We start from the raw sequence: 20,553 nt of genomic DNA, 5'->3' as shown, positions 1-20,553 counted from the left end.
ACTTGGGATTACAGTTCTTTTTCATGAGAGCCCCCTCAACGAAAGTCTATGGGAAGGGGGCTTGACAGCATTTGCGCCCCCTTCCCATAGACTTTCATTGAGGTGGGTGGGCGCGACATCACGAGGGGGCGGGCATGACATCACAAGGGGGAGGCCTCGAATAAGGAAGCCCGCACACAGCGTTCGGAGTAATACCCCTTTAATGTGTGTTAGCGTCCCATACGAAATGAAGCCACCTCCGCATGGTGGATGGGGGACACGTTTTGATCAAAAAGTGTGCTAAGAGCCTCCATTTTTTGTCCAAGAGTGCTGCTGCAACCTTCTTTTTTGTATACTCTGTATTTGCCACAGCAGCGTGCACCCGTGTATTAGGTAGTTGTGCTGGCTATGTTTCTTTTTGTTTTTTCTGTGCAATTTAGGGGGAGTGGCACCCTCTCTAGCCATGCACCCCTCCTCTTTTTCACAGGAGGTTTTTAAATTGACAGTGAATCCAGCATGTCACCCAGTCAGAGGCCATATGCCCAGCAGAGGTGAGTGAAATTAGTGTTAGGGTCCCATCCAAAATGAGGCCACCTCCGCGTGGTGTATGGGAGACACGTTTTGATCAAAAAGTGTGCTAAGAGCCTCAATTTTTTTGACCAAAAGTGCTGCTGCAACCTTCTTTTTTGTATACTCTGTATTTGCCACAGCAGCGTGCACCTGTGTATTAGGTAGTTGTGCTGGCTATGTTTCTTTTTGTTTTTGCTGTGCAAAAACATGAGAGCGATGCTTCTCCATAAACCACTACACATGTATAAAGTAAATCGCGGAAGATGTCATTAACGAATTCCTGGAAGATAGCAAGAGCGTTACAAAGGCCAAATGGCATCACAAGATACTCAAAGTGTCCACTATGGGTATTAAAGGCCGTCTTCCATTTGTTTCCTTCCCGTATTCGAATGAGATTGCATGCTCCCCGCAAATCCAATTTGGAGGAAATCTTAGCACCCCGTAGACTATCAAAGAGTTCAGAGATCAAAGGTAGAGGATAGCGATTCTTGATCGTGATTTTGTTTAATCTCCAGTAATCTATACAAAGACGGAGATCTATCTTCCTGACAAAGAAGAATCCAGCACCGGCAGGGGAGGAGGATTTTCGGATGAAACCCTTTTGTTTTCTTGGATATTTTTAGCCATAGCTTGCGTCTCTGGGACTTACAAAGGATACACTCTTCCCCGGGGAGGCGTAGCCCCAGGCTGTAGATCACTAGGACAGTCATAAGAACGATGTGGTGGAAGAGACTCGGCCTGCTTTTCGCAGAACACATCTGAATAATCCTGATAAGTAAGAGGCAGGCTCGGCATAGAAGGAGGCAAAGAGACAGTCTTAGGCTGTGTAGACTCAAGACAGGGGTTTTGGCAAAAAGGTCCCCAACAAGTGACCTCAGTAGATTTCCAGTTAAGATGCGGAGTGTGAAGTTGAAGCCAAGGAAGACTAAGAAGAAGCTCCGAAGTACACTGAGGAAGCATTTAGAACTCAATCTTCTCCTTATGTAAGACTCCTTCTTGCATTATGAGAGATTCAGTGTGGCAATCCACCGTACAATTAAGGTTTTCTCCATTGACAGAAGAGATATACAAAGGAGTAGCAAGCCGAGTCACTGGGAGACAATGTTTATGGACAAAGGCATAAATTCTCACTGCGTCAATGGATTCTTTCCTGCTGTGTTAGCCAAGTATGATCCACCTGCATAGCCTCTTCGCCAGAAGGCAATGGAGACAGTGAAGGAGGGTATTGGAACACGGGTGCCAGACGGAGAAATCACCATGTTAGTACAAGTCCCCCTCCAAACGAAGTTCTTCCTGCCTCTCAGCAAAACGCACATCAATAAAGTCTTCTATTTTCATTATTTTCTTTATTATATTTTTTCACTTTCTTGTATTTTATTTATTTTCTTTATGCCCTGGCTGTTTATTATTATTTAAATTAGTACTATTTCTATTTTTGTTATATATTTCTTATGCTACTTAGTGTTTATTTGGTGGCTTTATAGTAGGTGTTTCTGTGGTATGTGGGTGGAATGTAGTGCGTGGCGGATGCGGCATACCTTCTTTTTTACATGGGGGCGGGGAATGCTGCCTTCAATCTGGGTCGTGCAATCCTAAATAGGGATTTAACTAGATTATTGGATTACAATTGTAACCCTTATTGGCCCCACTTCCTATAAGGTATGCAGCATATATGCCCCATTTCCGGGTACGATTGGAGGAGGTTCTGCCACATATCTGGCCTCTGCTTTGCATATAACATTGCCCCGATTCTGGTTGCATCACACACCGCCAGAGCCGCAGTTGCGCTACATGCCGCCGGAATACACTCTCCATTCTTATCCAACGAGTAGCTATGGATAAGAATGGAGGCCACCGTAGCCACACTACTTTTGACTTTTATTTAATAATTAATCATGTATTTAAGATGAGGTTGCACGTTACACACTCACTCCTGAGGAAGCCACCGGGTTAGGTGGCAGAATGCGTGGAGCTGCTGTGTCCCCCAGGGTGGTGAGGGTGCCCTGCCCCATGCTTAGTTACACCATGTTGTTACATTACTAGTTGCATGGGTGGTGCGTGAGACGGTGCATTAGGCATTTATCCTAGTATTTATGTGTATTTTTATACCCAGTGTGCTGCTCACATTTTAGGTATTGGTACATATTGCACCTTAGTACTTACATCTCTGTATTTGCTATTTTTGCACATATTTTTTATGTATGGCATCTATACTAGGCGCATATATTTTGTTTGTACACTGGCTGGGGATCCTCATGATAGGCTATATAATTTTACCCACCTCGGAGGTATTGAGGATTACTTTCCTCCAACCATGTATATTTCTTTTTTAAGTGGTTTTAATCATTTGTACTTGTTTAGGACTTCAATAAAGATTGTGCATTTATATGTCATCGTCATTAATTTGGGTGCATTCTTTGTAGTGGTCAGCTTTCCCTTGTTGCATATGTTTCTCTATTCTGCACATCAGCCACAAGCAAAGGAAATGTGTTCAATGAAATTGCCTTAAAAAACCTTGGAATGTCAGTAAACATTGTGTTCAATATGGTCACATTGCTTTTTGACAAAGTGTATGCATATGTATGTTATCATTGTTTTATGTGCATTATGTTTTAATATGTTTTCATTTAAACTATAGTCTATAAATAAAAATCGAGAGATAAGACATAAAAGACAGAGAACTAGCGAAAGCAATAAAATGATCACAAACTCACAATAGGCCTTGTGCAACTCAATGTTTGCCACCTAGTGGTTGCATAAGACATAGCAAGATTAAGTAATTCCTTGATGTCAATAGTGTTTCACTTCAATTGAAAGAAAAAATATCCTCAAAAAATGTCAGAAATCTTTTTTTATTATTATAAAACATCATAAATATTTTTTAGGGTGTTTTTATGTGATTAGCCATATAATCTATTCACAATTTTCCACACTGATGAAACAGGATAGATTGTAATTTTCAGTTTTTCTTTGTAAGCTTTACTGTGTAGACTGGGCAATGGTGAGCAGAGAATAAGAGATTTTATTACAGCAAGGGGTATTCCGGGCAAAAACATCTTATCCCCTACCTATCCCCCGTGATCTCCCTGCAGCAGCCCCCATTGTATGCGTAGCTGTGTCTGAAGTTTCGGAAACCTCGGGGCTTCCTAGACGGGGACGTGACATCATGCCACGCCCCCTCCATTAATTTCTATGGGAGGGGGTGTAAAGGCCGCAACACCCCCTCCCATAGACATGAATGGAGGGGGCGTGGCGTGACGTCACGTTCCCGTCTCGGAAGCCCCGAGGTTTCTGAAATTTCAGACGCAGCAATGCATAGAATGCGGGCTGCTGCAGGGAGATCGCGGTCCCAGCGGCGGGCCCCCCCACGATCAGACATCTTATCTCCTCTCCTTTCGATAGGGGATAAGATGTTTTTGCTCGGAATACCCGATTAATTGTACTTCTTAAAAAAAAGCACCATTCCTTCTTCCAAAACCTCTTTGTGCATATAAACACAGGCATGCATCAAAAGTTTTCGGACATACATTTTAAAAAGTATAAAACATACACCAGTGCAGTGTGTTTTTGTTAAACCTCTTAGTTACCACTAGGTACCATCCCTTTATCCAGAGCCATACATGTTGGTGTAAATTTTAAATGTACTTTGCCTTTAAGGGGAACTCCACACACATTTTTTTTGCCTTCTGCAAAAATAAAAATAACAAACTTTAGCTAACCTTCAGATGCTCCCCCGCTGTGCCAATATTGATCTCATGTCTTCTGGGCCCCAGTCTTCTACCACATTCTGGGGCCTTACATGTCACATTGCGCTGAGCGTATAACCCGCTGTAGCAATTTCCCACCTCGGGTCGGTGATATGCTGTGCGGCAGAGTTATGTAACGGGCTTAGGCCCATACTTCTTCCTGGTGCCCAAGCCTTTTACATGACTTATCCGCTCAGCGTATCACCAGTTGAGGCAGGAAATTGCTGTGACCGGCAATAAGCTCACCCCAGTGTGAACTACCCCTTAAAGGAATACTCCAGGAAACTATATATATATATATATATATATATATATATATATATATATATATATATATATCTTCAACACCAAAGCCACCACACTACCTGAATATGTTCTCTGTAAACCATCCTGCCTAATATGCATTGCTCCTGTGGCCCCTATTATCTTTTCTGGCTGCTGGATATTTTTTACCATCCTTCTCTTCCCTTGCCTACATTTCCCCAGCAATCATTGCAGCTCTGCTCTGCCAACCCCCACCCTCCTGCTCTGAGCAGCAGAGAGAGATGCAGTGTCTTATTGGCTGAGGCTGCACACACCTCCCAGTTCTCAGCACTAACAGGAGCATGACTCATCAGTGCAGGGTAAAAAACACATGGTCTGTGTCACAGAGACACAATGGTGGGCCAGATGATGCCATTGCCTCACGTCATGCATGTAAGTGACAACCAAAGAGGAAAAACTGATCTATATAGCTAATGAATGCTATTTAGTTAAATAATAATGAGAGAAAAGGGGTGAGCTACAGGTCTAGTATCATGGATTGTCCCTTTAAAAACAGCTCAGGAGTACATAGATATACTCCTAGGTCACATAAAAGTGTTATACAGGGTTTTTCCGGTACTTAAACAGTGTTATACAGACATTTCTGGGCTATTGGGGAAGTACAGGTTTGGACAGAACTAGCAGAACCAAACTTCTAAAAAATTTCCTTCTCTCTATCATTTACTAAGGCTTGGCAATTGCAGAGGGTGTCTAAAGAGGGTGGGGGATAAAGTCTAAAAAAAAGTATTTTATTCACACCTGAAGAAAGTTCAGGATGTGACACGCGACTGCGTGTCACATCCTGAACTTTCTTGATGTGTGAATAAAACATTGAGGATTATTCAAAATAAATTCTAAGTGACTTTTTTTTCACTTTTATGGACTTGCTTTATCTGTAATTACCGTTTGAATATGAGTGCCGACTCTATTTCTACCAATTGCTTTTAGTCAGTGTGTGAGTTGCTGTTTAATGGTACGGTCCCATGTATTTCACGCTGTGGAAATTGTGCAGCACAGAAGGAAAAAATATGCTGCATATTCTGCAATGAGCAGACACACAGGGGCAATCAGGCGGCAGCCCTGTGTGTTCAATGAGGTCTAGGGGCGAAGCCGCACATCACAGTCACGCCAGCGCGCGGCCCTGCCCCCAAACCTCACTGAACACACAGAACTGCCGCCGCGTAGCCCTGTGTGTATGCTGATCAGAAAATATGCAGCTTATTTCCTGCTACACAGCTCATTTTGCACAGCGTGAAATATGCTGCATAAGCGCCATATGGGACCATACCCTAAAACTCTACTCTCTTAATCAGAACCACCCTCTAGGATGACTGTATGCTTTTATATGCTCATGATAACCCCTTTAAAGATGTTTTCCAGGGGACTCACAACTGAGGTAGAAAGGCTTCTTTTTAAACTGTAATGTTTGTTAAAATTTTAAGGAAAAGTACAAAAATGAAAATTGTAGTACACATTAAAGTTTCTGTAGTGTAAGCCATCCGGTCCAGTGAAGGCCAAAACTTCAGGCAAAAAGTATGGCAGATAAGGTGACAAATGTTATATAGTAAACCATACATAAAAATAACACATATAGACAAGAAACAAGAAAAACTAAAGGAAAATGAATGCAGGGGGAATCAGGTAGAAGGGGAAGTGTAACAACCTGGCAGTCAACAAGGGAGAGCTATAAAGTGTAAAGAGAGACATGTTAGGGAGGGCCAAGGGAAGAGTGGGTCATTATTCAAGGATGCTGTGCTATATTCCAAAGACCCTATTTAATTAATTCTGATATAGTTCCAGTCAATAGAAAGAGTCTTAGTAGCTATGAGAATGCATAGGAGCAATTTAGTGGTTCATTTCCTTAATTCCCTCAGTGGTACTGAAAGGATTCTTTACCGTAAGAGCTGTAAATCTGTTCATTGGCTATGATTGTTAAATGAGGTTGGGAGAATTTTTCTTCTTTTCTTTTTTTTATTTCTTGTTTTTGGGAGATTTTCTTAGGTGTCTTACACAAGGCAAAGACTTGCTACAGAAGCTGTACAGAAACGTATGGAGTCCATATGGCTTTATATAAATGCCATACAATACAGTCTATAAGCAATGCATCCTCTGGAGCAAGGTAAAAAAATAAAAAAAAAAAAAAATATATATATATATATATATATATATATATATATATATATTCCATAGGATTCAAGAAAGTATGCTCCCAAAAAATAAAAATAAATAATTCAAAGTTAGTTCAATAAATAAAATAAACAAACAAATAAATAAACAATTAAATCATCTCCTTGTCTATATTTTAATGGACAATGTTATTTAAAAAAACTTTTTATATGTCATTGAAACGTATTGAAAATTTTGATTGGTCGAGGTCTGTGTGTTTACATAACCATGATGGTCTCATAATGCAATTCTATGGGACCATCTCTCTTACATAGACACAGAGCGAGGAAAAAAGCATGCTGCTGCACACTTCTCTCTATGTGTCACGGCCATGGAAACTTAATGGACTGTTGTCTTCATTCACACCATTCTAAGGGTCCATGCACACTATGGAAATTCAGCAAGGAATTTCCTCGCTGAATTTCATCAATGGATCACAGCCTCCCGGAATCGGCACTTGTTTTTATCGTAATTTTACCATACACATAAGCTTCGGAAAGAGAAGTCCCATTGACTGATAAGCTTTTCCAAATGGAATTTATGTTAATTCTTTAGGCAAAATTTAAATCCGCATCGAAAGTTCAGCTACGGAACTTCCATAATGTGCAATGAGCGTCAGAATTCCATTGAGATCAATGAGGTTCTGCTGCAAGAAAACATACTGTATCTGTAGTGTGCATGGGTCTTTACTATGTAACTGCCTTGCATAATATTTCATGATTATTGTAATATGTGTATATATATATATATATATATATATATATATATATACATATATATATATATATATATATATATATATATATACTTGCAAACAAGAAAATTCACTTGCACTCACCGGTCTAGTGGAAGTCTGTGTTACGGATGATCCGTTGTGCTGGGAGATCTCTGGATGAGGGTGCTCAGAGACTAACAGCCGTTTTCGCACACCCTAGACCGGTGAGTGCAAGTGAATTTTCTTGTTTGCAAGTAAACTATTGTCTACTACTTTAGCTCACTTATCACCCCGGCAGGAAAAGGAAATATTGGCAGCTACGGCCACTGACACCGCAATTACCCTCCTATATTCAGTGGTGCATCGTGTTATGGGACATTAAAGCAGTGCCCTCCAACTCTATTAGGTGTATATAAGGTGCCTTGGATGTTTCAGATCTTGCAATGCCTGCTGTACTGTTCACACAGAGGCATATTCATAGTGTAGGGTCCGTCCCAGAATGAGGTCACCTTACCGTGGTGGGACGGTCCACGCTATTTGGCCGCAAAATTTGCAAGCTAATTACCTCATCATTTCATAGTTTCATATTTTCATTTATTGCACTACAGCTGTATAGCTTTTCATGTTCTATCTATATACTCATGTTTTATCTATATACTCATGTTTTATCTATATCTTTGTGCTGGCAGTGTGCTGCTGTATTCTCCTGTTGCTATATATTTAGCCCAGCAGCCTGCACCTGTAAGCCAGGTCTATACAATAGTTTGGAATCAATAGTGCTGGCCAACTTATTCTTTGGTTATATATATATATATATATATATATATATATATATATATATATATATATACACCGTATTTATCGGCGTATAACACGCACTTTTTAGGCTAAAATTTTTAGCCTAAAGTCTGTGTGCGTGTTATACGCCGATACCCCCCCAGGAAAGGCAGGGGGAGAGAGGCCGTCGCTGCCCGCTTCTCTCCCCCTGCCTTTCCTGGGGTCTAGAGCGCTGCTGTCGGCCCTTTTCACCCCCTGGTTATCGGCGCCGCTGCCCGTTCTGTCCCCCTGACTATCGGTGCCGGCGCCGATAGCCAGGGGGAGAGAAGCGGCGCCGACAGCCAGGAGGAGAGAAGGGGCAGCGGCACCCATTGCCGGCGCCGCTGCCCCGTTGCCTCCCCCCATCCCCGGTGGCATAATTACCTGAGTCGGGTCCGCGCTGCTCCGCTGCTCCAGGCCTCCGTCGTTGCTATGCGCTGAACGGCACGGCGCATGACGTCAGAGCGCCGCGCCGTGCATAGAAACGACGCCGGTCCCCAGCGTCGTTGCTATGCACGGCGCGGCGCTCTGACGTTATGCGCCGCGCCGTTCAGCGCATAGCAACGACGGAGGCCTGGAGCAGCGGAGCAGCGCGGACCCTACTCAGGCCTGGAGCAGCGCGGACCCGACTCAGCTAATTATGCCACCGGGGATGGGGGGAGGCAACGGGGCAGCGGCGCCGGCAATGGGTGCCGCTGCCCCTTCTCTCCCCCTGGCTGTCGATAACCAGGGGGTGAAAAGGGCCAACAGCAGCGCTCTAGACCCCAGGAAAGGCAGGGGGAGAGAAGCGGGCAGCGACGGCCTCTCTCCCCGTGCCTTTCCTGGGGGTATGTCGGGGTATACACGCGCACACACGCACCCTCATTTTTTCATGGATATTTGGGTAAAAACCTTTTTTTTACCCACATATCCTTGATAAAATGAGGGTGCGTGTTAAAGGCCGGTGCGTGGTATACCCCGATAAATACGGTATACATATATATATATATATATATATATATATATATATATATATGTGTGTGTGTGTTCATTTATATAACAATTGTTATGCCCTTCTTAGGTGGAGCTCCAGTGAATATGGACTTTCTATACATGAATCCCTATTTTCTCAATCTCAGCCAATGTAATATTAATACATAAATAAATTCACACATCTTCTGTCCTGCGTTCTCCACATCACAGGCTTTTTTTACTTTCCACTTCCATTTCTCTCCGGAGATGCTAAAGTAGTTATGCCATCTGTCCGAGCTACAAAAGAAAATGACAAACATTGTTAGAATTGACATCTATCTCTGCATCTGTTCTTTGCTGAATGGGAAAAAAATATATATCACCTAATGACTTAACCTATGTGCTGCCCGTGTACAAATGCTGAATAGACCCAAATGAATGTTGAACTAAAAATATTTCCCCTGGGATCTGTCTTGTCTGTTTTACTTTTCAATAAAGACAGTTACAATTTAAGCCACTGAGACAACAACACGGCTTAGCTGGAGAGACTCTGGACTCTACAGGTCGGGGTAAGGACTTAAGAGGGGTATTTTTTAGGACTTTGGGTCACAAGAACTATCAATATGCAAGACAGAAACACAAAGAGACTATATGTATACATTACTGCAATTGAGGAGGATGGGAGTTCGGTAGCGGGATCAGACACATTAGAGAATCAATGAAAACATGTTATAATAATGTTAAAGGGGTATTCCGGGATTATTATTATTATTTTTGTAGTCCCTGTGCTACAGGGGCTGTAAAGTTAGTGTAGTGCACAATGTAGTGTATGTACCTGTGTGGGACACAATTTTGTGTGGTCTCACAATTCTTCTGTGACTTTTGCTCCTACATTTATCTTTAGCAGCATATAAAATGAGTGTTATGTCAGGTTTTCCCAGGTTGCAGTGTAGCCCGAGACATTACATCACTAGTCAAGTGTTCAGAGGGAGCCTGTCTTTGCTTTAAAACACACCTGTGCTGCCTTCCATGCAATAGACCAGTGTTATCTGACCAAGGTGCCTCCAACTGTTGTAAATTCTTGCAGAATGATCTTCCACCCAACGGTCGCTCCGACCGCTGGGTGGAAGATCATTCTGCAAGAATGTACACCAGCTGGAGGCACCTTGGTCAGAAAACACTGGTCTATTGCATGGAAGGCAGCACAGGTGTTTTTCAATGGGTGGGTTGGCTGATGTGTGGGAGGGAGGAAAGTGACCTCACACTTACAAACAAGGAACTATGAGATTTGTAGTTTGAGAGAACGAACTCCAACAGGAAATAGCCAGTTCACAAAAAGATAGCCACATCGTTATGTTAACCTCACAATATAGCCATTTAGCCCCAAGACAAGCACAGATCCTTCCTAAGCATGTCCATTACTGTCTGCAAAGTATGTACTAAAATCCCCATAAGGTGGATAACCCCTTTAAACAAATATTATAATAGTAAATATCATGAAGGATTCTACTGTATTAATAATAAAAGACTGGGAAAGGGGTGCCATGGATAAAGTAGTAAAGGCTAAAGCAATGTTCACACCATAATTTACCCTTCTGTTCTGGGGTTTCAACCGGGGTTAGATCACTTTTGTACTTTCGTAAACTGGAATAACAAAACGTGCTCTTTACATGAACAGAGGTCATGCTGTAGATAAGCAGAGAACCTAAGCTAAGATATGTTTCAATAACAATGATACAGATGTAGCTGGTCTAAATGTGTCATTTTACACAAATAATGATGATATAGCAGTAATAGATGAGATATCTTAAGGTACCTAATTATCCATACATAGGGGATAGATACAAGCTATGAAAGGAAATCTGACATCAGTGTCACCATACTAACCTATCAGTACAGACAGGGAGTGCAGGTGACACTGATGATAACCATACTTACCTGTGCCTGATTCAGGGTCCCGTTCTTCTGCTATCTTTCTCCGTTGTTTTCGTTCCGGAGCCGGATTGGGGCACGGGTGGAGCTTCCTGATGCCAACACTGCTGTTTGTCTGCTGGGCCCCGCTGCAAGCAAACAGTAATGGTGACATCAGAAAGCTCCACCTGTGCCCCAAGCCGGCTCCAGAACGAAAACAAGGAAGAAAGGTAGTGGATGAACGGGACCATGGTTTAGGCACAGGTAAGTATGGTTATCATCAGTGTCACCTGCCCTACCTGTTTGTACCGAGAGGTTAGTGCAGCAACACTGATGACAGATTTCCTTTAAAGGGGTACTCCGTCCCTAGACATTTTATCTCCTATCCCAAGGATAGGGGATAAGATGTCTGATCACGGGGGTCCCGCCGCTGCGAACTCCAGCGACCTCTCCTGCAGCAACCCTGTCATCTTATGCACGGATCAAGTTTCGCTCAGTGCCTGATGACTGGCTATGCAGGGGCCGGAGGATTGTGACGTAAGGGCCCTACTCCCTTGTGATGTCTCGCCCCACCCCCTTAATGCAAGTCTATGGGAGGGGGCATGGTGGCTGTCACGCCCCTTCCCATAGACTTGCATCAAGGGGATGGGGCGCAACGTCACAAGGGGGCAGGACCATGCCGTCACGGTCCTCTGGCCCCTGCATCGCCAGTCATCAGGCATGGAGCAAAGCTCGATCCGTGCATAAGATGACTGGGGTGCTGCAGAAAAGATCACAGGGATTCCCAGCGGCGGGACCCCTGCAATCAGACACCTTATCCCCTATCCTTTGGATAGGGGATAAGATGTCTTGGAACGGAGTACCCATTTAAAAAGAGAAAAATATCAGAAAGTTAGTCAGCTAGATCGATAGATAGATAGATATGAGATGAAGAAATAGACAGCTAGATAGATAGAAAGAAAGAAATATATGAGATGGATTGATAGATAGATATAAGATAGATAGATATGAGCTAGATAAATAGATATAAGATAAATATATACTGTAGATATGAGATAGATAGATAGATATGAAATAGATAGATAGATAGATATACAGCAACAGAAGAATGCAGCAGCACACTGCCAGCACAAAGATAAAGGTGAAACATGAATATGCAGTTAAAACATGGAGCTATACAGCTATAGTGTAATAGATGCAAATGTGAAACTATGAAATAGTGAGGCACTTCGCTCGCAAATTTGTCTCCGCCGGCGGTCAAATAGCTTGGACTGTCCCACCGCGATAAGGTGGCCTCCTTGGGACGGACCCTACACTGTGAATATGCCTCTGTGTGAACAGTTCAGTAAGCATGGCAGGGTCTGGAACATCCAAGATACCTTATATACACACCTGATAGAGGTGGGTGGGGTGCAAGGCCACCATGGAGATAGCCACTCCCCCGTATGTGCAATACAGACAAAGAATAAGTCAGCCAGCACTTTAGTTGATACCAAACTATTATATGGACCTGGCCTACAGGTGCACGCTACTAGGCTAGATATACAGCAACAGAAGAATGCAGCAGAACACTGCCAGCACAAAGATATAGGTGAAACATGAATATGCAGTTAAAACATGGAGCTATACAGCTATGGTGTAATAGATGCAAATGTGAAACTATGAAATAGTGAGGCACTTAGCTCGCAAATTTGTCTCTGCCGGGGGTCAAATAGCTTGGACCGTCCCACCGCGATAAGGTGGCCTCCTTGGGACGGACCCTACACTGTGAATATGCCTCTGTGTGAACAGTTCAGTAAGCATGGCAGGGTCTGGAACATCCAAGACACCTTATATACACACCTGATAGAGGTGGGTGGGGTGCAAGGCCAACATGGAGGTAGCCACTCCCCCCGTATGTGCAATACAGACAAAGAATAAGTCAGCCAGCACTTTAGTTGATACCAAACTATTATATGGACCTGGCCTACAGGTGCACGCTACTAGGCTAGATATACAGCAACATAAGAATGCAGCAGCACACTGCCAGCACAAAGATATAGGTGAAACATGAGTATGCAGTTAAAACATGGAGCTATACAGCTATGGTGTAATAGATGCAAATGTGAAACTATGAAATAGTGAGGCACTTAGTTCGCAAATTTGTCTCCGCCGGCGGTCAAATAGCTTGGACCGTCCCACCGCGATAAGGTGGCCTCCTTGGGACGGACCCTACACTGTGAATATGCCTCTGTGTGAACAGTTCAGTAAGCATGGCAGGGTCTGAAACATTCAAGACACCTTATATACACACCTGATAGAGGTGGGTGGGGTGCAAGGCCAACATGGAGGTAGCCACTCCCCCCGTATGTGAAATACAGACAAAGAATAAGTCAGCCAGCACTTTAGTTGATACCATAGCTGTATAGCTCCATGTTTTAACTGCATATTCATGTTTCACCTATATCTTTGTGCTGACAGTGTGCTGCTGCATTCTTCTGTTGCTGTATATCTAGCCTAGTAGTGTGCACCTGTAGGCCAGGTCCATATAATAGTTTGGTATCAACTAAAGTGCTGGCTGACTTATTCTTTGTCTGTATTGCACATACTGGGGAGTGGCTACCTCCATGTTGGCCTTGCACCCCACTCACCTCTATCAGGTGTGTATATAAGGTGTCTTGGATGTTCCAGACGCTGCCATGCTTACTGAACTGTTCACACAGAGGCATATTCACAGTGTAGGGTCCGTCCCAATGAGGCCACCTTATCGCGGTGGGACGGTCCAAGCTATTTGACCGCTGGCGGAGACAAATTTGGGAGCTAAATGCCTCACTATTTCATAGTTTCACATTTGCATCTATTACACCATAGCTGTATAGCTCCATGTTTTAACTGCATATTCATGTTTCACCTATATCTTTGTGCTGGCAGTGTACTGCTGCATTCTTCTGTTGCTGTATATCTAGCCTAGTAGCGTGCACCTGTAGGCCAGGTCCATATAATAGTTTGGTATCAACTAAAGTGCTGGCTGACTTATTCTTTGTCTGTATTGCACATACGGGGGAGTGGCTACCTCCATGTTGGCCTTGCACCCCACCCACCTCTATCAGGTGTGTATATAAGGTGTCTTGGATGTTCCAGACGCTGCCATGCTTACTGAACTGTTCACACAGAGGCATATTCACAGTGTAGGGTCCGTCCCAATGAGGCCACCTTATCGCGGTGGGACGGTCCAAGCTATTTGACCGCTGGCGGAGACAAATTTGGGAGCTAAATGCCTCACTATTTCATAGTTTCACATTTGCATCTATTACACCATAGCTGTATAGCTCCATGTTTTAACTGCATATTCATGTTTCACCTATATCTTTGTGCTGGCAGTGTACTGCTGCATTCTTCTGTTGCTGTATATCTAGCCTAGTAGCGTGCACCTGTAGGCCAGGTCCATATAATAGTTTGGTATCAACTAAAGTGCTGGCTGACTTATTCTTTGTCTGTATTGCACATACGGGGGAGTGGCTACCTCCATGTTGGCCTTGCACCCCACCCACCTCTATCAGGTGTGTATATAAGGTGTCTTGGATGTTCCAGACGCTGCCATGCTTACTGAACTGTTCACACAGAGGCATATTCACAGTGTAGGGTCCGTTCCAAGGAGGCCACCTTATCGCGGTGGGACGGTCCAAGCTATTTCACCGGTGGCGGAGACAGATTTGCGAACTAAGTGCCTCACTATTTCATAGTTTCACATTTGCATCTAATACACCACAGCTGTATAGCTCCATGTTTTAACTGCATATTCATGTTTCACCTATATCTTTGTGCTGGCAGTGTGCTGCTGCATTCTTCTGTTGCTGTATATCTAGCCTAGTAGCGTGCACCTGTAGGCCAGGTCCATATAATAGTTTGGTATCAACTTAAGTGCTGGCTGACTTATTCTTTGTCTAGATAGATAGATAGATAGATATGAGATAGATAGAAATATGTGAGATATATAAATAGATAGATAGATAGATAGATAGAAATATATGAGATAGATAAATAGATAGATGTGAGATAGTTAGATAGATAGATAGCAGGGCTGGCCCTACAATGGGTCACGCAGGGTCCATTTGACCCAGGTGGCACCTTCACAGTTGAGGAAAATTGCCACCCCGAGAAGATTTTTAACCCTTTCCCGACCCATGATTTATTGGTATCATCCGCAGTTATCAGCAGGTGACATTTGCCGGTAATGACGGACGTCAGAGTTGGCTCCAATGGCTGTCATTTAAATAGTTAAATGCTGTGATCAATAGCAATCACAGCAATTAAACATTCAATTCTGGTAATCCCTGGGGTCTAGGGGACCCATCTGCAGCTCTTCAATGGAATCTCAGGATGCAGAAGGGTTGCTAGGGACGAACAAGGACAATTCCGTCATTCCCGATGCTTCATTGATCGGCAATTGCTTAAGGCTGCCTTTCGCAGCCCTTAGCAGTCAAGCACCGAAAATTGTGGATTCAGCTGACTGCTTGGGACAAAAGGCCCTGACATCTAAAGTTCCCACGAGATCTGGCGAGGAACTGTTGGGATTTGAATAGCTCAGAACGAGGGATGAAAGGGGAGAATTTGGTTACAAAATTAAAATACAGAATTTGGTTTTTGAAAGAAAAAGGAAGCAATTACTGCACCTACAGATCCCCTTAAAAAAAATATAAATAAATAAACATATTTTACATCACTACGTGCATAATTGTCCAAACTTCTAGCCCCTTAAGGACCAAGCCCATTTTCACCTTAAGGACCAGAGCATTTTTTGCACAACTGACCACTGTCACTTTAAGTATTAAAGGAGATAACCAGTGGTGAAAAATGTATCCCCTATCCTAAGGATAGGGGATAAGTTTCAGATTGCGGGGGGGGGGTCCGACTGCTGCCCCCCCCCCGCGATCTACTGTATGGGGCCCCAAAAGCCCGCAGGAAGGGGGCGTGTTGACCACCGCACAAAGCGGCCGCTGACACGCTCCCTCAATACAACTCTATGGCAAAGCTGGAGCGCTGCCTTCGGCAATCTCCGGCTCTGCCATAGAGTTGTATCGAGGGAGCGTGTCGGCCCGCGCTTCGTGCGGTGGTCAACACGCGCTATCTGGCCAGCGAGCCGGGGCCCCATACAGGAGATCGCGGGGCCCCAGCGTTCAGAGCCCCTGCGATCTGAAACTTAACCCCTATCCTTAGGACAGGGGATAGGTTTTTCACCACTGGACAACCCCTTTAATAACTCTGGGATGCTTTTACTTATGAATTTGATTCCGAGATAGTTTTTCGTGACATATTCTACTTTAACACATTGGTAAATTTTCGTCGATACATGCATCATTTCTTGGTGCAAAAATTCCCAAATTTCATAAAAAATTTGAAAATGTTGCATTTTTCTAACTTTGAAGCTCTCTGCTTATAAGGAAAATAGACATTCCAAATAAATTATATATTGATTTACATATACAATATGTCTACTTTATGTTGGCATCATAAAGTTGACATGTTTTTACTTTTAAAAGACATCAGAGGGTTTCAAAGTTCAGCAGCAATTTTCAAATTTTTCACAAAATTTTCAAAATCTGAATTTTTCAGGGACCAGTTCGGTTTTGAAGTGAATTTGAAGGGCCTTTATATTAGAAATACCCCATCAATTTGCATTATTCAGAAAGTTTGTTAACCCTTTAGGTGTTTCACAGAAATAGCAGCAAAGTGAAGGAGAAAATTCATAATCTTCATTTTTTTACACTCGTATGTTCTTGTAGACCCAGTTTTTGAATTTTTACAAGGGGTAATGGGAGAAAAAGCCCCCCAAATTTGTAACCCAATTTCTCTCGAGTAAGGAAATAGCTTATATGTGTATGTGAAATGTTCGGTGGGCACAGTAGAGGGCAAAGAAGTGAAGGAGTGACAATGGGATTTTGAAAAGGGAATTTTTATTAAATGGTTTTTAGGGGGCATGTGGCATTTAGGAAGCCCCTTTGGTGCCAGAACAGCGAAAAAAAAAAAAAAAAAAACCACGTGGCTTACTATTTTGGAAACTACACAAGGAACGTAACAAGGGGTACAGTGAGCCTTAACACCCCACAGGTGTTTGAGGACTTTTTGTTAAAGTCAGATGTGTAAATGAAAAAAAAAATGTTTCCGGAATTGAAAGCCAATTGTGTTTACAAAGCCCCTATGGTGCCAGAACAGTGGACCCCCCCCCACCCATATGTGACCCCATTTTGGAAACTACGACCCTCACAGAATTTAATAAGGACTACAGTGAGCATTTACACCCCACTGGCGTTTGACAGATCTTTGAAAGAGTGGGCTGTGCAAATGAAAAACATTTTTTTTCATTTTTACGGACCACTGTTCCAAAAATCTGTCAGACACCTGTGGGGTGTAAATGCTCTCTGTACCCCTTATTACATTACATGAGGGGTGTAGTTTCCAAAATGGGGTCACATGTGGGGGTGGGTCCATGTTTCTGGCACCATGGGGGCTTTGTAAACACAATTGGCTTTCAATTCCGGACAAATTTTCTCTCCAAAAGCCCAATGGCACTCCCTCTCTTCTGAGCATTGTAATTCTTCAGCAGAGCACTTTACATCCACATATGGGGTATGTTCTCACTCGGAAGAAATGGGGTTACCTCCATCTTTTGCATAACTACAACTCCCAGCATGTACTGATCACCGAAGGGAATGCTGGGAGATGTAGTTATGCAAGATCTGAAGGGCCACAGTTTAGAGACCACTGCACAGTGATCTCCAAACTGTGACCCTCCAGATGTTGCAAAACTACAAATCCCAGTATGCCCAGACAGCAAAGTTCTGTGTGGGCATGCTGGGAATTGCAAGATCTAGAGGGCCACAGATCTAGAGGGCCACACCTCTGCCACCTCACTCCTTGTCGTGGGTGACTTGGACAAGCTTTTTTTCTGGGTCACCAGAGACCCGTATGACCTGGAATCGCCGCAAATCGCCCGTGTGAATTCACCCAACATGGGGGTCTCAGGACCAGCATCCCATTCCGGTCCCTGCCCAGCGCGTGGGGGGAATGAAATTCCCATGGGCGTACAGGTATGCCCTTGGTCTTTAGTACCAGGGCGTCACGGCGTGCCTGTATGCCTGTGGTCCCTAAGTGGTTAAATTATGGCATTCCTGATCATGCACAGTGAACTGTGTAAATGCAAAAAAAATCCAAATACCAAAATTGATGATTTTTGGTTACATCGCATCCCAGAAAAAAAAAATGAATAAAAAAGTGATCAAAAAGTCATAGTTACGCAAAATCGTAAAAAAAACAAACAAAAAAAAAACAGCTCATGGTGCGAAAAAATAAACCCAAACCTAGCTCTGTATATGGGAAAATAAAAATAGGGGTCAGAACATGGCATTGAACAAAGTTTTTTTTCCTTTTCAAGTTTTTATTTTATTTTTTTTAATTGGTGTCAGGAATGAATTTTTCCTCTGTTATGGGACAATTGCCATCAGCCTCATGGAGGTTTTTTGCCTTCATCTGGATCAACGCTGTAGGGTTATGGGTTGAACTTCATGGTCTTTTTCAACCATATCAACCATGTAACTGTGATCTTCAGGTTTAAGTCATTGCCGAGAGAAAACTGAGAGGAGTTCAGATAGATATACTGAGAATAACCAGCACCTCCCGACGATTTCCATTCTACATAATCCAAAATAATCCACCATTTATGTGACGATCGTAATGTCGATTAGATTGGCTAAAGCTCTTCTTACATGTGGCATAGTAATGATGCCATACCCAAATCACTGTTTTCCAAAATGTTCAAAATTTTACAGAGATTTGCATAATTATGGTTCCAGAATTTTCCACAATTCTGCAATTTTAACAGCATATAGCAGTAAAAATGCACAATACTACTAATAAAACACCATGAAGGAGATTCAATAAGCTCCGTAGTAGATTTTCTTTTGCGTAAAAAAGTTGCACATACTTTTCTATGAATGCTGCGACTTTTTGATTTATGCTTATTCCAAAGCACATTTCTGAAATTTGCTCAAGTACTAATTTTTCTTTTTTTTACTTTGCAGTGGTCATGTATTTATCAAATGCGATAGTCGCTATTTATGAAGAAAAAAAGTAGCATCTCCATTTAAAGGGGTATTCCAGGAAAACACTTTTTTTATATATCAACTTGCTCCATAAAGTTAAACAGATTTGTAAATTATGACAAAACAAATTATTGAATTGGCAAGCGCTGTATCAGACACAAATCTATTATGGCTATTATGGCTAGGTGGTGGGGACTAACCTGATGCTGCTGTAGGAGGAGGGAAGGATCCTGATGGTATGGAAAAGACTGTGGATGGTGTGAGGAAGTGCTCACCTGGTGATCGAAAAAAATGGGAATGAAATGACTGGATTACATAAAGATATGCATATTAATTTGAATGAACTCTATCTGTAAAACATGGTCTACCTTTAAATGATCGGTCACGCTGGTGCGAGCGATGGTGGTTGGAATGGCTGATGTGGTAAGCTGAAGGAGTGATATTCCTACGAATTAAACAATCTAGTTATGGTGAAAAGTATGATGGATACTTTCAGCAGAGTCGTTCTTATTAATACCTGTTCATGAGCTGTATTTCTGATTCTGTATGGGTATTGTAGATGCAGATGCTTGATGCTGTGGGCTCTCCCTGAGGGTACTCCAGAGGTTTAAAAGAAATGCAAATGAAGCCCCTTTAAACCGTTCAGCTCTGTATAATTTATAATAATAATATAGTCACATCAGAGTATTGTAAGCTAATGGAATGTCCACAAAGTATAGGAGTATTTGTATAAGTAGATGATTACTATTAAGACACTTAGTGGCGTACCTGGTAAATCTCCCGCGGGTACCTGTTGCGCGGTCAGCACTGTTGCGGGCCTCAATGAAGGTTTTCCTGGATTAGTAAACAAGTGTGGAGTTGAAGTTCAGTCCGGGATAACGTTGGTTGTAATCCGGTTAGTTCAAGGGAGCGTTTGGCGGCAGTGGGAGTGCGCCCCGGCCGGTGGCGTCTCAACCTACCTGCACGCTCGCTATTAGGTGAATCAGGTGGAGGTCATTTGGATCTGAGTGACGTCACTACGGTATCCTCTATGGTCCACAAACCTATCGACGCATTTCGGAAGGCTGTCGGCTTCCTTCGTCTGGATGTGTAAATTACTTCTATTAAAAAATCTTAATCCTTTCAGTACTCATGAGCTTCTGAAGTTAAGGTTGTTCTTTTCTGTGTAAGTGCTCTCTGATGACACGTGTCTCGGGATCCGCCCAGTTTAGAAGCAAATCCCCATAGCAAACCTCTTCTAAACTGGGCGGTTCCCAAGACACGTGTCATCATAGAGCACTTAAACAGAAAAGAACAACCTTAACTTCAGAAGCTCATA

Source organism: Hyla sarda, chromosome 1 (genome assembly GCF_029499605.1).
Source record: "Hyla sarda isolate aHylSar1 chromosome 1, aHylSar1.hap1, whole genome shotgun sequence".
Classification (NCBI taxonomy): domain Eukaryota; kingdom Metazoa; phylum Chordata; class Amphibia; order Anura; family Hylidae; genus Hyla; species Hyla sarda.
This window is presented reverse-complemented; position numbering follows the sequence as displayed.